Genomic DNA, 18,481 nt, shown 5'->3' with positions numbered 1-18,481 from the left:
TTAATTCGTTAACAACAATCGTCCCGACAACATCGTTGTACAATTGATTTCTCTCTGCCGTTTTAACTCGCAAAATCTGCCACTGCTCGAAAAATTATTATTTATTCGACACCGTTTATCGGCTTGTAAAATAAGCTTTGTACGCGTGCCCGTGTCCATCGATTCGCGAATTTGCGCTCCAATTTTGATAGATGTCATATACGCCGAATCGCTGGTTCAGCGGGCTGTCATTAATCTTCGAACGCACAAAGGCGAGCGCTATCTATTAAATTTCAATACAACGCGACATTTTTAACTCTTTATCGCAATAACAATCATAATCGACGAACGATTTATCAATACAGAAAAAAGTCTACGGTTTGGTGAAGCAAATTTATGCCGTCATCAGGAGACCGTTGCTCGATATGATTAAAATTAAAATCGAACGATGTAGTAAATAAATGCAAATACACAACGACGAGAGCTTTCGGAGAGCTCAAGGGAGGCTCGAATTCCTAAATTGAATCGCTCGGATAATCGACCAGAGTAGAGTGACCAGTTTATCAGCGTTTGTCACGAACTCGTCTCGCTCACGAATGTCGCGCATTAATTGATCCCCCCCTCCCTCCTCCCCCCCCGTATCCGTCAATGATTAATTGCGCTTCCTGGCGCGCAATTAAACGGTCGCAAGAGTACCATCGATTGTTTACCGAAACTCCTAATTGATGCCGTACGCCAGTTCAATTCGCGCCGCTACGCGCGCGAATGGCCCGCGCCGGAAGTGTGCGTTACTCGAATGGAATACGCCGCTCGTATACGCGCATTCCGCTAATTACACACACACACACACACGTACACACATACGCACGTATCATCTTCATATCATTCGCCCCGCCCGTGATTGCTAATGGTCTCATTATCGATTTCGAGATACGATAGCTCGTTTCCCGCTCCGTTTCACAGCGGGAAAATAGCGATAAATGCGATGCGGATTCCCCCCGCCGGTCGGATAAATAATACCCGGGAAGCAGATTAATATTTCTCCGCACGTGCGTGAAAAACAAGAGAAATATGCATCCCGCGGGACGCGGAAGAGAATTTTGTAGCAAAAAAAGGAGAAAAAGTGCGATTCAAAGTCGCTTGGCTGGCTTAGTAGAATATGTGAATGGTCCTTAATAATAAATACGTATTCGAAAGCTCGTTTTACAGCATCGTGCAAATACACTATCGCGTGCATGCATTAGGATAATTGCATTAAGGTAATACTTGTTTTTTTACGGTGTTCGTGTATAACCGTGATTGCTGATGGTTGCCGTCAATTATTTCGCGCTCATTTCCTAATGCATCTTCTTTCGCATCGCGCGAACCGGACGAAATGCCCTAAACGTCTTAAATGCCGGCAATACGGCAGAGTTGTATAAATATTTCGAACAGCAATTATTTAAAATGACGGATTTGTTTTTACAGTCAGCTATTTTTTTACCCATTGAAAACAAATTAGCTTATTTATTCCCTGACCTCTTCCTCAAAAGTCTAAACATAAATCAATTGTTCAATCGAAAGGAAAGAAAAAGTCTTCATAAATTATTATACTAAAATTAAACAATAGCGAAGAAGAATAATTTTTCTGAATGAATTAAAGATGTACTAATAAATATGGCAAACTATTGACAAAAAAATATGACAAAAATATTTCTGTGTTTTATTTGACTTTCGAGTAGAGATAGATGGTGCTATAATTAGAGGCACCTAATCTTTTATGGACACAATCTTTTATGCGACACATATACGTTCTCTTATGCGGCGATTGTTGTGAAGATTGATTGAAACACACTTACGGGACTGCGACGTACACCAATTTCGGATGCGGCTTCGCTCGTGAGAGCGTGGAAACGCACCCGCTGTGCCTCCTCAAGGAGGTCAACGGAAGCGTTACTTTCATGGTTCCCGAATCCCTTCGCGCCAGCCTGGGCGCGACTTCGTGGGATATAACGAGGGCGTAGTCGTTCATCTTGAGTACGACGTTCGACGCCTTGGCACTCCGTTCAACTCCGTCCCCTCGCTTCTACTGATATTTATAAGTTTCCTGATATTTATAAGTTTCCACGCGTCATAGCAGCGTCCGACCGTTATTTATCTCCGCGATGGATCGCGTCGAGTGCGTTTACATCGAGGTTGCGTAAACGTATTTTTCGAGCTCCACTATATTGCCGAACCGCTTCCCCCGTTTTCGACGAGCTGCGACAGCAGTGAATTAGCAGCAGGGTGAACGACATTACTGATCGATAAAATCAACTCTCGTTCGCACGAGATTGCGCGTTGAAAGTAAATTACTTCGCCTGCATTAAAACTTGTGCGGATTGTCGGTCGTTATACATCGGTTATAGCCTGACCGATTTATACATAAACGATCTCTTCCAGGAATCGCCTCCGAAGCTTTCTCCGTAATAGCGCGGAATTTACATCGGGGGGGAGGCATTACCATAAACGCGGAAATATGACCTCCTCTGGCACGAGGGAGGATCTCTCGCGAAACGCTCTTTTCGTCAGAGTGATTTTTCACGAATGTTATTTGTAGAGGACTATTACATCGGTTAATAGTCGGCATTACGTACGGCGCAGAGAGTCGCGTTGTACCACAGATACATCGCAGCATTTTATGCACAAGTAGTTGTACTATCTACGCCGCGAGATAACGTACCCCAAGAGAATCGGTACACTTCGTGTAACTCGACAATTTAATGCCCCAGTCCTATTTTCGAGTTTCGCAAAAGCGCTGGCCATTGTTTATCAACTGCATAACCATCCTGCCGGGGGGGGAGCCGTTTTCATCCAGGTCACGCTTTCAATTTATCAGTTAATTGAGGCATCCCTTTTATTACATAAAACGAGAGAGAGCAAAAAAGTCAAGAAAGAAGAGAGCAAAAAAGTCAAGACTACATATACACAGCATTAAGCCGAGTATTTACAATTTTTATTTAACAAAATCGTTAACGTTTCTCGGCGCGAAGAGGTTCGAGCTAATAATATTTAAATTTCTTTAATTCTCGTCGGAATGTTGAACGTTCCGCCGTTCGTCTGCAAACGCGCTCGCGTGGTCGCGTCTCATTTTCTAGCCAATTTAAAATGTCTACAGCGATCTCTCAGAGCAGGCAAAGCGTTGACGGTACCAGCGGTCATTCGAAAAAATTGATTTCCCACCCTAGCCTAGAAGGGCGCCGAAGAGATCGAGAAAGGGAGAAAGCAAACGGCCACCAATATTGCCGCGACATTCTCGCTCTGAGTAAACAGAGCGGGAAACGTCAAGATGGGAATGCATCATTCATGAAGCGATTGCAAGAACATCGAGCAAGACGCGCCCGAGTCTTCTGATGGCATCTTACAAAGTTTCTCCGCAGACGAGAATCCGCGACGTCTTTCTTCGAAATAGTCGGCGCTTTGTTACGATCCGGCTTCTCCGGACGATTAATTTGCTAGAAACAACTTATAACTGAGTCCTCACTCCGCCGTCGTCGATTTCTCTTAATGGTCCAGTAGAGATTACACCGATGGCGAATTATAAATGGGGATTTCCGAGAAGACGGAAAGACAGACGCAATTACTACGTCTTTTCTGCGAAAACGACTCAGAAATCTTTGTATTTCATAATAATCCCTTTCGTTTAAGAAGGAAGATGCTTTTTTTGCACGTTACCCGTAACTATATGTATAATCGGATAACATTTGAAAATTCTGTTATCTCCGGTACAGTATCTTATCTTAATTTTTTTTTTTTTTCTATCTCTGACGTGACTGACTGGTTAATTAGATATCGTGATTTATTTTAATTGCCTCTCGAAAGGCGCCAAGCGCATTTACAGCAAAGAGTGAAGGGGAAAGGAAGGGGGAAAAACGAGTTAACTTACGATGCCGAGCACTTTTCCGGCTTCACCGCGGTAACGGAATCGCCTTTAACATGTTCTCTCAAAATTCGACAAAAAGATTTCGTACGATCGTTTTATGCTGGAAATATTTTACACGACATTTTATCCCTGTTCCTTTACGTAACGATCAGAGATGCGCGAGTAAAATATCGAGTCAATAATTTTAGATGTTTTTTTTATCAATGCTTTTATCAATAACTATATTAACGTAATAAGGACGATAAGTTAATACACAAATCCTTTGCGAAGTTACTTCGCAAACTCAAAGTTACGGTACAGAAACGGGGTTGTTAGGTACATTGTTTTCCGCGAACAAAGATCCCCGCCATTAACGCGACACGCTAATTAGCGTAATACAAAAGTTTGCGCTTGGGACAACGAGATTAGTACGTTCCTGATAAAATCGCATAGGACATATGAAGAGGACGAGAAGAAAGTACGCAAATAGCATGTCGGGGAAATACATCGGTGCATTATGTAGGATAAAAAGACCCACCCTGCCCGAAGCAAATTTGAAGCAGCATTACGAGAGCATTACGAATAAACACACAGAAGAAATACTTTTGCTGCAAATCTAAAAATTTAATCAGATACAGATCTGAAAGTAATTTTGTTGGCCCTTCAAAATTATACGACGTTCAAATTGTTTGCCAGAGATCTAAATTTTTCAAAATTTTTGCAGTATTATTATCATATTTAAGCGTCTCACATAACAATTTGATCCAACGAAATTATTTTCAAATTTGATATCTGGTTTTTAGATCTACCAGCAAAACTGTTCTCTCCATATATAAAATAAGATATAAAACATGAAAACATGAAAATTTATTTTATTTTATATTAAAATTAAAACTGTCCACTCTAACGCATTATCATATCGGTATGTTTGTTTTATGAATCTTCTTTGATTTGAACGTCCAATCTATTCGAAAACTCTCGAAGTTATCATTGTTTAGATTTGTGCCATTCATGACAGCTTGATATGGCACTTAACATTTTTCTCATGGTTACTACTTTTTTTATATCGATTTCAAAGACTACGCTTAGTCGTAGACTGCCGTAATTTCTCTTTCAGGACACACCATAGAAAATGTGATAAGGATTTTTTAAAATTATAGAAGATAAGATTAAATTATAACCGAAAAAGTGGCGAACATGAGGTGTGACAGCGTGTTTCTTGTTCACAGCGGATTTTCCCTTACAATTCCCTGATATTTTCGAGCACAGCTATAACATATTTATCAAGCGCAATTACGCGGATTCTATAAATAAATTCATTACAGGTCTACCGGCGACATCAAATTCAATGAAGTCCCAAATTCAATGGCAATCAGATCTCTAGCGTGGATATCAATTACGGACGGATATCAATCAATGGCTATGGTGTAAAATCGATTAATCAGAATCAACGCCACGACGCGTATGTACGCTACATTTATCACCATTTTTCTCTACATAATACAAATCTTATCAGCGACAAATATAAAACGCATAATACGCAAAATTCAGTACTTTTAAATGCGTGTATAAAATTTCTTATCTACTAAAAATAGCAAAATAGCAATAATCGTAAAATGAAAGTCGTAAAATGAAAGGGATCTATTTGAATGTTTTGCAACTGGAACGTACGCAATCACATGATCGATAATCTGGCCACTGATACGTGTATCCGATACAGATGACAATTCGGTTATGACGAATGTTTGACTAGATATAGAAAACTAACGAAGTCGACGAAAGATGGGGAGCACCCCGGATTGCTTTCGATAACAAGAAAAAAAAAAAAGAAAAAAATCATTTTTCTCCGACACAAGCTATCAACGTTCGACCTCGCTGACAAATATGTTTCATTATTCCCTCGATACGTCTTTCCATCGTTGGCCTTTCCAAGATTAAATTTTCTAAGTTCCATTCTATCGCTCGTGTTTAACCGCAATATTAAATACATTCCTGTGGTTGCTTCTTTCGGCAGAAATAGAGTAGATAATACTCAATTCATTCGTACTTTCCTTCAGAAAAATTTTCATGCTACTCCTAAAACACACTTTTTTTTCCGTTTTCTTTCGTAAATAATCGCAATCTCGATGCGGACGCACTCGCACGACGGCCAATCGAGAAGCTGAATTTATCCAATCTGAATTTATTCCCCCCTGCGCACTTACAACTCGAGGTCTCGCGCGCGCGGGCGCGCGCGAGCACACCCTTCACACACTCAACGACGAGTTTGTCATTCGGATAGTTAAACGTTTGAAGCCTTAAGCGCGGCAATATCGGTGCCGGCCGCTCACGTCACGCGCGAGCAAACGTCGAAGTTTGCGAGGCGAGCGAGGGCCTTACATCCCCGATGTAAATAGCGAATTAAACGATGGGACGCCGGCACATCGGGACGGAAGTCTAGTTCCTCCACTCCGGAACACTCGTCCCGATGTGTTTCAAGGCCGCGAGGAAACGTCGATACCGGGGAGGAGGGTTCAGGTCGATCCTTACTTTGCGAAGTGCGACCAACCTCGTCGGTCGCGTGCCGGACGCGAACTGACTCTTGCCATGCCGGCGTCTGTTGCTTATATCCGATATAAGCTGCGCGCATCGCGTTGCTTTTGCTCGCTACAAGCTGCGCGCATCACGTCCCGAAGTCTACGATCGTTCTCGACGGACAAAATCGGCTGCCGCCTATATTTACCGCTCGCTTCATTTTCCCTTTCCAACGATACGATTACGTGTCCCCCATTCCGCTTCTTCACTCGACTCCCCGCGCGACCGCGAGTTCCATGTGTTTTCCCTGTCACCTAGGGTTTCGCCAAACAAACTCCGAGGCAAATATTTCCATAGCGAAGATGTGATCGGACACGGTCTCTCCCTTTTGTTATTTAACTCCAAAATATTTTTCCAGCTAATCCCCAAATTAAAATTCTGCTGAAGCATCGCCCAGCGCGCGAGGAGGATTCAAAGGGCGGATATTCAAGTAACCTTAATCGAATAATCAATTATCAATCAATATGTCGAGAAAGATGAAATATGGCTGGAATTAAGGGGACCTTGGCATTTTAAATAGAATCATCGTATATCTCGATTACGTTTCGTTCTATAATGGTGCGGCGGATGCAGAATTATCGCTTTCTGTTGAGCTGTTGAGACATCCATGTGTAAACATTGTGTAAACATACACATTCCGTCGAGCACAATAAAGGGTACTGTTAATGTTACATAAGCGTCAAATCGCGTATAAATGTTTCCGTAAAACACGACAAAGGCTGGTCCGCGGCTCTTCACGCTTATTCGATTACGCGTTCAACGTAACTTCCTCGTGCGACGAAAATGTAAGAAATAATTAAACGCAAGATCAAGATTAATTTGCGCCCGCGAGGGACAACGCTTCATCTTACGCTTCGTAACGACGAATAATAATAGAGAAAAACGGACGTGACAGACGGTACAATTTCATTTGCGACGCGTTATTTCGTATGAATAAACGACGCGTTGGCGTCGACCGCTGTCAGAAACATAAAAGAATTATCAGACAGACAAAAGAATAATACAAGAATAATACACTCTCAATTATCCGGCGTTTGGGGATATTAAACTATATCATCAGTTGAAACATTAGTTGAAAATTCTTCCGTACATAACGATATTAAATACTTACCTACTACTTGTGAAAACATTAATTCTTCGACATTAGACATATTCTCTTTAATAATGTAATAATTATCTATATAATTATTTTAATTGTAATTATTGCGATCTCTATACCGATAACGTGCGATGACCGTTTTAATAAAATGCGAAATAAAACACGTGCAATCACGAAAGAGAAATACTATGAAAATTTAATAAAGCGAAATTGAATTGACAACACAATTGATTTATATTTTATTGACGTAAATTGAAGAATCAACTCGATTGGAAGAACGAAGGATGAGAGGCAAAGTGTAGGTTTGTCGTGAGGAAAATCGACGCGTCATCTACCATAATTGTACTTCACCAAGTATGATTGTCTCTAATTATCCGTAAAATGTATTGCGCAATATAATGGCAAAAAGGAAAGCATAATGTGAATATAATCATAATGTAATAACAAATCGATAACAGTATCATTATCCGGAAAATGAGAAATTTATCGGAGCTATAAAATTAGATGAATTGAAATAGTACGATTCATAGAAGAACTGACATAAAATTGATTAATTACATATATTTACAGGAAACATATGTAGAAGTCAAATAATAAACATTACCAAATACGTCAGTGAGAAGAGCTATTAGGCCCTGCGCATATCACAGTAATTACGATAGATGGAATGTGCCGAATATGTCAATAAGAGAAGCTAGGTCTCGCCATTTAGGTAATTATAGTGAATATGTCTAATATCCCTCGGCTGTTCGATGTAACGTATTATATTTTCGCAAAACGGAAAGTGGAGAAGCGCGTGGAACTTTTAACGGTCGACGTACAACCAACGAAATAGTGAAGGGGAATCGGTGAAATTACACAAGTAAAACGTTACGGCCTATAAATTGCAGCTGCAAGGCTATAACTTTTACACTTATCTTATAAACCTGATGTACATCATTTCGGAATGTATGTAAACTTCGCCGCGAGTGGGAGTTCATAATTTTTATTAATACGCCGTGCTCTTTAATTTAATACAAACTTTTATGGCTGGAGGCTTTATCGATATATTTATGGAGGCGTATGCGACTTTTATACTCGGCCGTAACGAAATATTATATGGCGATAAAGAAGCATGGAAAGGATGTAGCAAAAAAAGGAGGACAAGTGCCGGCGCTTGAAGAAGCGGATTTAATGGCGCAGTTATAATCACCCGATTTTCTTGCAAATTTCCTATTTTATGAAATTTGCATATCTACGCCGGGACGCTTTCGCGCTGTGACTCGACTTATGTTAAATATCATCCATGCGTTTTACGATTTGTTACCGTTCTGTTTAATGTACTGATTTAGAATCTAAAATTTAATTGCCGCAATGTACGAATTACATTTACAATTTTTTTTTTTTTTACTTGCAGATATTTCGAACTATTCGGATATACATCCGTTCACTCGAAATATAAAGCTAGGTATGTGTGCACAGATACTACAAATTTTCATCGGTTGAAATTTTTACGCGAAATTTTTACTGTAAATGTATGGAGAAGCAACTTTTTGACGCAATCAACCTTTTCAAATATATTTTGCCATTCCATCTGCGTTGTTTTGCAGAGCGAAATGAATGCAATATTTTTATTGCGGATTGCGTTTAAAAAAAATTCGTATAAAAGTGGCATATTTGTATCCTTTCCATTCTCACCAACTTCCGCAATCGCGTTATACTAATTAAAGTCGTTATTATGCGTAACGTGGGAGCAAGATGCAATCACGATCGTACATTTATTCACGAATGAGTGCACCATCGATCGTCGGATTCTGTTTACGTGCGAATGCGAACACGACGGCGACGACGGTCATCTCGTTTACATGGAAATCTCGAATTGGCATGCGCCAGTTTCGAGGTGATATACGATACGGTTAGGGGGAAAAAAACCCCTTTTAGGGAGACGGTGAGTGATGGATGGTGAGGAACACGCGCGAATGAAAGTGCAACGAGCGTTTCGATTTAACGGAGTCTTTGAGAAATATAACGAAGGAAATTCATTCGAAATTGAACGAAACTGAACTTAAGCTGAACTTCGAACGTTTAGTTCTGGTTTACTTGCATTAAATCGAGGGAAACAAATCTACGTTGTTGTACGTACATTTTGCTGCTTTAAATAAGCTCACGTGAAATGTAACTCACGTGAAACGTGACTAAATTGTACGTATTGCATTTTGAATATATAACTCTTCAAGTGTAAATAATTAAAGATAATCCTGCTTAATATTCATAAAAATAAAAATACTAATACAAATAAGCTTCTGAATAAATTATGCATTATATGCTTATTTAGAAAGAGATACATATATTTCATAAAGAATGGTTTTATATATATATATGTATAATACATTTAAAAAAATTCTCCAATAGTTTTATATATATATAAACTTCGGAAAGTCAAGATATTCATATTAAATACATTAATAATTATTAGGTTATTAAAGAATTTTCTAACATGTAAAAATATGAAATGTATTAGTATATATGCATTTTTTTATAGTTAATATTTGAAATGTAATTTTAAAATCTATTAAACTTTCTGCAAATATTAAAAATCTTTGTTGTTTAATCTGTAATAATATTACCGTTTCATATTTTGTAAAAATATATATATCTAAAAATATGTATATCTAAAAAAATTAAATTAAAAATATAAAAATTCTGAATCTTTTATTATTTTTGTTCATCTTTTTCACTATAATATAATATAATATATAATTTAAATTTATCTTTATAGTTTTATCGAGTTTCGATATAAATCTTGATACAGAAGATAGACTTCTGAGCCACAAATGATTCAAGTAAAAGTAAATCACTTACGGAATTACGTTGTGAGAAAGGAAAGGACAGATTTGTTGAAGAAATCCGCTTTCCTTTTCAAGTTCTATCGCGTTAAGATCCAAAAAGCGCCCTTGGTGTATGAAATGAAAACACTAGCAAATGGAAAGGATTTCTTATTCTAAGTCAACGTGAATTTAACCCAAATTTTCCAAGATAGTGTGTTATTTGTGTCGCTTTTTTTTGAAGAAATGCAAAAGCAGCGTTTTCATAGGCAAATATATTTTGATTCACTTATATCATATATATATATAGCCCTGTTCCATCTTTCACTGTCTTCCGCAAAATTTAAAGATTCTCTCCATTCAATATTTCCTACATTTTTCAACAAGAATCTCCCCGAAATGCAACATGCCGAATAATAACAGGGTCATGGACGATGATTTATAGTGTGTGCGCACCAATAAGACGTCACGATAAACCATGTCCGATGAGAGGAGCGAGCCTTTTCAAGAACTCCGCAGCTGATAGCGGAGCAAATAGCGGGCGTTTTATCAATTTGAGGAACAATCGAGATTTAGTGAGAGCGCCGATAAAAGCGTCGGGAAGCTGCAAGAAAAGCCGGCGGGGATGAGGGCAGATCTGCCGAGGGTACGTGTATCGATTTTCTCGAAGAGTACCTGTAAAAAAATGGCCTGATGTATCCCCATTCGACACGCGAAGCTGGCTCGCATCTCGTCGTCTACGAACCGTGCCGACGGTGGGCTTTTCCACTAGACGCGATCTAAGCCCAAACGCCATTTGCCGGAATCGCGCGTAGGCGTTCGTTAACGAGCATCAACCCGTATTAAGTCCCGTACGTTCGTCACGTACATTTTCCACGAACGTCACTTTTTTTTCCACACGCTGCGCGTGTGGAAATGCGTGTGTAGCGCGACTATGGAACTGCAAAGTCGACATACGCGAAGATCGTCCACGAGAGGAGAGGAGAGAATTCTTCTAATTTCCGACAAAAACTACCTACCCTCCTGGAGAATATAAATATATATGTGCTAACTAGCACATTTCGATGGCTGCAATTTTTATGGTTATACGCACGAATAAAGCAGATTGTCCGGATTGTCGCCCTAGAATTTGATAGTCTGAATTCTGCTTAAAAGCGCAATATCGATCCCGAAAGACATAGCGTGCTACGCGATTGTTAAGGGTATTTATCACCAACGTATCCTTCAGGGTCGGCAAATTTGTGTCAAGAACTCCTTGCGCGCTCGCGCATAGATACGAGACCATAAAGGCGTTGTAAAAAAGACAATCGATGTACTTACAACACCATTTATGACAGCGCAAATACAATATTATGCAAACGATCGCGTAAAGACTACGGAACTCCGTGTGCGAAATCCGATTTTTGCGCCGAAGCTTCCGATTGCTTCCGATTGCTCCCGAGACGATAGTCCAGAAAATATTTCGAATACGATGGCGGAAATATGCAAATATGATGACTTCCCTTATTTCCCACAAAGCTATACAATAAAAAAAAAGTCATATACAACGTATATAACGTTATTCAAATTTCACTCTTAAATTCTTTTATATATTATAACACAAGAACGTCACACAATCTCATAGCTATACATCTCATAGCTATTATTTTCTTTATCTTGACTCGAAGTCTTCGTTGCTTTTAATGATACAAAAGACTTTCCAGGAAGAAAGAAATTGGACGAATTGAAGAGAAGCAAATATCATATAATTAATAAAATAATTGATTTAAAACTATATCTTTTTAGATTCAGGATTATCATTTCAGCATTTAAAAAAAAATTCCATATTTTTGAGACTATTAATCGATGTACTTTTACCTTCTCCGTGAAAACTATTGTAAAGTCACGTTTTGCACTTGCTAGTTTAGAAATCATTTTGTGCTTTATTCTGATATAAAATGTAGGATATTTAATAAAATATTTATTTCTCAGTGATCGTATCTTAATATTTTTTTGTATAAGATAAATCCATCGATTACAGGAAAATATCGAGCGATATAGTCGCTTTAAAAAATGTATGCAATTATATATTGCGAATTGCATTGTTTTTCTCTTACCGTATATTTTCTCAAAAATTTTAAATAGTTTAAGAGGAAATATTATTTTCTATATTATTTTTGACCACACATGTATTGTGTCGAGCGTGCTTTGCATACGACGTTTTACGATATACTTAGATAAGATTTATAAACAAATCGGTCTTGAATGTGATTGGAGCGGGGCGATAAAGAATTCACATTGATAACGCGTGATGTTCAGTTTCGTCGTCGTAACGAGCATTAATATTGATGCACTATTTCGCGACCTCGTCCTGCTCTATTGGACAGCGGATAGTAATTGATTTTCGTCGTGTAGTCGATAAGCTCTCCCGCGCCCACGAGAGTACATCGATTACATTAGCATTAGGGGCAAAAAGGGATATCAGATTTAATAAACCTCAATGGATACGATCTTAAAGCGGAATTAAGCGACTACGGCTTATCTCGGTGAGCTCGCTCCGGAGTAATGATGAAGAGAGAAATGTGAGCGTATGTCTTTTCATCTCAATCGCTCGTAATATCTTACAACTCCTCGTCTTCTCTTTTGCATTTCGTGCCACTTTTATCCCTCTCCCAATTAAAATTGCTTTCTGCGAAAATGTTCTCGAGATATATATATATATATATATATATATATATATATATATATCCAGAACATTGAGGAAAATCCAGCCGGATTTCTGATCTGATTCCACTCACCTCTTGTTACGATCGACATAGTAACGACGCGAGTGCCGTCGAGGACGATGCCGTTTCCGGTCGACGATGGTCAGTCCGATCGTTGCCGTTTCCCTGGAATTTCGCCTGGAATCCGCGCGGTCCCGATCGTCCCGACTGTACAGCGACTCCCTACGGGAATCCCGTCTGCTCTCGAGCCCGATTTCCGATCGATCCCGCGGTCTCGTCAGCGTCCAGATGAAGAGCGACACTGCGATCATCTTCGCGCGTTTCCCTCCCCTTTCCCGCGCCGGTAGTCTCTCATCGAGGCACGATAATTACGGATTCGGAGTCCCTCGACATTACTCTCACAGGTTCACTTCCCGCGATATCGGCAGCAACTCGAGGCAGCCGCGCGTCTTCCGACGAATCCGAGAAAAGCCCGTACCATTTCTCTTCATCCTCTTGCGCGTAAACCTCATTTTGTGGCACGCGGCCATGACGATTTTATTCGGCTACATTATAATAGATAATAGAGAGAGAGAAAACTGAGTTATTTTCTGCCATCTGTATTTTGTTAAAACTTTCCGCGAAATGCATGAAACTCATATCGGTAGAGTTTCTCGGATGCGTCACGTATCCGCAGTTCATCTCGGATGAACTTATAGATTTCCTTCGGGGTCCGAAATATTCTCTGTTAAGGAAAGTTTTTCAGATTACGAGATGTAGCGAATCAATTTTCTAACGGCATTAAGGGATAAAAATAATCTAATAAGATAAAATAATCTATCACTTTTTCATTTTATTTCTGTTATTTATATAATTTTAATAGTCATTCCAATTACCGCGTGTATTTAAGACGATGTTAATTACGCAATCTTGCAAAACCTGTCTCTGTTTTATTAAGGGTTGTGTAATAACAGAAAATAAGAAAGATATGTAAAGAATACAAAAGTATCCTTGTACAAAAGTATCCTTGTCTTGACAGACAGGTATAATTAGAATTCACACAGTTAAGATACAGATTGTCAATGTGAGCCAAGATATTTAAAATCATGACCGAGTTTTAATTAGCCACTCAAATGACAGATTTCAACGGGTATATAAATCTGCTAAAACAAACAAATAAATATCACAAAAATCGATTCATCAATCTTCTTCTGCGCTTTGCGATTTCTATTTGACGTTGGAAAATATTAATATTTGATTTCTCCAAGGCATCCAAATTTATTTCGAACAATTTGTGCCAAGTTTTAAACGCTTACGCATTTAAAATAAACGCAGTTTGTAAATTTAAATCAAAACGCAAAAATTAAGAATTACAATATCTGTGATAAAATATAAATAATTCTCCATAACGCTCAAAAATTTAAAAAAAAATGTTAAATATAAAATTCCAATCAAAATTACGTCTTGCCTCATTATAAATCTGAGCGTAAATGCGATATGTTTCTTTCGAGCATATTAGTGTTCGACAAAGATGAAAATCGTACGCGTAGCACAACAAGAAATAGGCCACGTTATGTGACAAGCTTTACACTGCGCGAGAAAGTGTCACGTGAATGTTAAACAAAGCTGACAACGCAATAATCTGACATCATTTAAATTGATCCGCGTGCTACTTGTTATTAGAGCCAGCCAATATCGCCGAGGAACAATATTTATTGTTCGAAAGTTGCCGACAGCTATAAACGGCTATGCTGAACAGAAATCGCGCATAGCAGAAAAGCATCCATTTTTCGTCGGCTTTGAAAAATTATACGGCATATTTGAGGAATTATACACCGCGTCTAAAATCATCAAAGCTCGAATGACAAAAATAATTCATACGTAGAATGTTTGCGCGACACAAGAATACGCAAGAATAACAGACACTTATAATGCAAATAAGGACCTGCTGAAGGAAAAAGATGCATTATTAAAAATAATTCTTTCGTTACGAAATGTCCTTTCAAACGAGAAATACGAGGAATACGGTATATCCATGTTCCCGTTGTGTTTGTGGACACAATAGAAATGTCACTGCCCATGACATTTCTTTTCTTATGGCGCCAACGGAACATATAACTGCGAATAAGATCGCGGTGTCACTGAAAGTGAAATCGCGATAAAAAGAAGCAAAAATGAACGACTTTCGTGCCGTAACTTAACATTAAATTTATGCTGTTTGTCAACATAATGTAGCTTCGTGCTTCACATCATGCTTTCATGCTCATATTTTATTAAGACGCAATTAATTAATTGAATTATTTTACGAGTTCAGATTGATTAAATATAATTCGGCGTTATGAGTCGTAAATATCGCTTTTCAAAATCACGAAAAAATTATCTCGCTTTATACGCTATGCCATATAACATACGGCGTAGACCTTGTCAGTGGACATTAAGTAATTTCCATCATAAATTAACAATTAAATGCCCGGGTACCGGTACACGCGGCGTAAATTTATAGCATATGAGCGACGTATATTTCTCTCACGCCATAACCATAAACGAATCTCATGTCGTACCGTCCTCGATTCTTAGCATTTAAATTTATAATGCTCGAGTTTAATGGTTCGTTAATAGATTGTTTTATCGCCCGTGAGATACGGGGCGACGTTATACGCGCTTCTCAATCATAATCTACATTTCTGCTGACATTGCGGAATTTCTTCGACTACAAACACAAGAAACGTTGCGATATATCGAGGCGACAATTCTTTTTTTTTTTTTCGAACATTATCGTCAGACATATTGAGGTCTATATTAACGACATACTTGAGCGATAGTAATTTGTTCGTTATTACGCCATCATCTGAGTAAATAAGTATAATTGATAGACATAATCAGGCCGTTTATTTGTATTTGTATTTACGAGTTTGCAAAGAGAAAACATTTCTGTTAAATAGATAGATTCTGCAGGTGCATCGCGACAAAATTATAAATAAAGAAAGTCAAATGCAATTTGCCTTTGTAGTGACAGCGGCTTTGATGTTTAACAAAAAGTCTGTTGAAAACGAAGTAATTAACTTCAACTGGTAGCAATTCTTTGTTTAACTGCGACCGACCATGACTCGTGCCGTAGACCAATGACGTCATTGCTCAAGTAGTACTCAAGCGAAGCTAAGCGCATTCTAGATAGCAAAAGACTACAATTGTTCTCCTAAAATTAATATGAATATTTCACAACTTTATTAAATCCCGACTTGAGAAAAAACAACGTTTTCTACAAAAAAAAAAAAAAAAGACCTTAATTACATGATTTATAAATTCTCCGCACGTCTACTTATCAAATTTATACACGTACGTGTATTCTTTCCGCCGAGAAAGGAAATAATAACACACTGACAAATGCCTAGACTCAAGAGATTGAAAAAAATTGTTATGCCAGCGCGCACCGCGAGCAAGAAACTGCGATACGACCGCAATCTTTTGTTTCTAAGTATCTCGAGGCACGAATATTCGCGTCCGTACCGAAATCCACACAGAATGGAGGCGAACGAAGGCGAATAGCTAGAAAATATCACACCGCAAACTATGCCAAGAGTCGATAAAGTCCATTAGGAAAATTGAATTCGTCGGTATGACCGTGGTTCAACAAGTATCTCGGCCGATCGCGAAACGATTACTGGACTCGGGATCTTCTGCGGAAGAATCATATATCCATAATTGATATATCCGTATATGTTTTACATATTGCGTAAAAAATTCGTGATGCACGATACACGCGCACACACATACACATACATATATATATATATATATATAAATTGCGCATAACATTAAGTATTTTAGATGAGACGAGTTGTCATGATTTCCGCTGCGACAGAAGAGGCTTGCATAAAAGCAAATTCCAAGCGCGTATTTACGGCCAATTGGGGAACACCGATCAATCTACACAACGCACGAACTTTATCATTGGAGATAAGCCGAGAAAGGAAATAAAGTCCCAAATTAAAATTTTTCCCTCGTGATCATAAATCTGCCTTGTGTCACACGACAGCGCTGATTTACCCGTGTCCGCGTCAATGAAATAAGTACCGCGATAACAACGCTGGATCTTCAATGAACTTAATGACTCGTTGATAAAATGACGTATACCCGAGAGACATGCCGGATTTCCTGGCGTGCACTTGAACTGTTTCGACGAATTAATGCGAAACGTCCAGAAGCAATAATGCAGCAAAGGCAATTTTTGGTCATTATAATCATTATTGGTGCAGTCGCATGTGCGAACGAAATATTACGTATGTATTTTGTTCTATTATTAGTGGGTTCAAGGTAATTCGAGAGATTTCGCTGGGAGCATTTCTGATAAATATTAATCGAGCTAACGCATCATTTAATGGCCAATTAATAAACTCTATGCGGCGCTTTTTGTCGTAATGATTTCTGATGAATATTCAATGTTTAATTACCATTTAGATAAGACCCGAGTTTAATGAGGCAACGTGAAGCGGTAGTATTCGCAATGATTCGCAAACGACCGCAGAAGGAGAACGGTGTATAAAACTGGAAACCTCGTTATAGTTATACACCGATGTTATAGCCACGCTTGAATTATTTACGCCGTCGTGTGCACATATACAATATGGCACGAGAAACGAAGTCGATCTCGCGACAGAAATATTATGCCCTAATAGCCACGAAGCGCACTAACTTTAGTCGCCTCGCGATTTGACGTATATATCGCGTATCTTAATTGCAATTGTTTAAAAATATATTTTTGAGTCATGTTGAGTCAGGTCTCTTGCGTTCGTACAAACGTAAAACGTAAAAAAAACGTAAAAAAAAAAACAATTGGACTTCCGACAAGTCTCTGTCGAAGTTTTTCAAACTTTTATGTGTTTTAATTTCAGATCGCCCCGATAAATGACATCACTTCTTCATCAAATCGCTTTTGATGAATATGGCTCCGCTTTTATCTTGCGTTTACTCCGCATTAATCCTTCACTACATAACAGATAACTGATAAAGCGATCCGATGTTTATCCGGTGTAAAAAAAAAACAGATGATCCACGCCCACAAATTAAACTATCGCCGAAAAACCGAGGAGCCGAGAGGCTGAGAGAGGCTACGGAATGCGAAATCGAAAAGAGATCGCGTTTCTTAGCGATGTAACTCCCAAGGAACAATCGATAATCGCGCGCGATTTACGCGCGATAACATCGAAATCGCGGGTGATGAAGAATCGCACACGACGCACCGTGAAAATCGGTTTTCGTTCCACGGCGAGGATACCTGAATCCCGACGGGACTAATCCGCGAGCGGCCTGACGGACGGCCGGTCGACCGATACTCGGCGCGCCGCATCGTTAGCCGTTAGGAGGCAATTAGCGCGCGAGGCGATTAGCGCATGACACGACTCGCGTCTCGCGCCGCGTCACGGCGCGCGGAGCGGAGCGGAGCGGAGCGGAGACGGAGACG

General features: G+C 39.1%; 1 protein-coding gene and 1 long non-coding RNA gene across 6 annotated transcripts in view; both read right to left on the bottom strand.

Moving 5' to 3' along the window:
• Positions 1-18,481, bottom strand: part of dnc (phosphodiesterase dunce) — a 141,572-nt gene that overhangs the window by 68,279 nt on the left and 54,812 nt on the right. The gene's annotated exons all lie outside the window — the stretch shown is intronic.
• On the bottom strand, positions 15,771-18,475 carry LOC148937066 (uncharacterized). Its single transcript, XR_016138729.1, has 2 exons — positions 17,472-18,475; positions 15,771-16,697 (listed from the first exon to the last, which is right to left on the bottom strand). It is a non-coding gene; the product is annotated as an uncharacterized LOC148937066 (long non-coding RNA).

This window comes from Pogonomyrmex barbatus, unplaced genomic scaffold, assembly GCF_055798465.1.
Source record: "Pogonomyrmex barbatus isolate J1 unplaced genomic scaffold, ASM5579846v1 scaffold17, whole genome shotgun sequence".
NCBI classification, from domain to species: Eukaryota; Metazoa; Arthropoda; class Insecta; order Hymenoptera; family Formicidae; genus Pogonomyrmex; species Pogonomyrmex barbatus.
The sequence above is the reverse complement of the archived record's forward strand: the minus strand, read 5'-3'. Positions and strand labels throughout refer to the sequence as shown.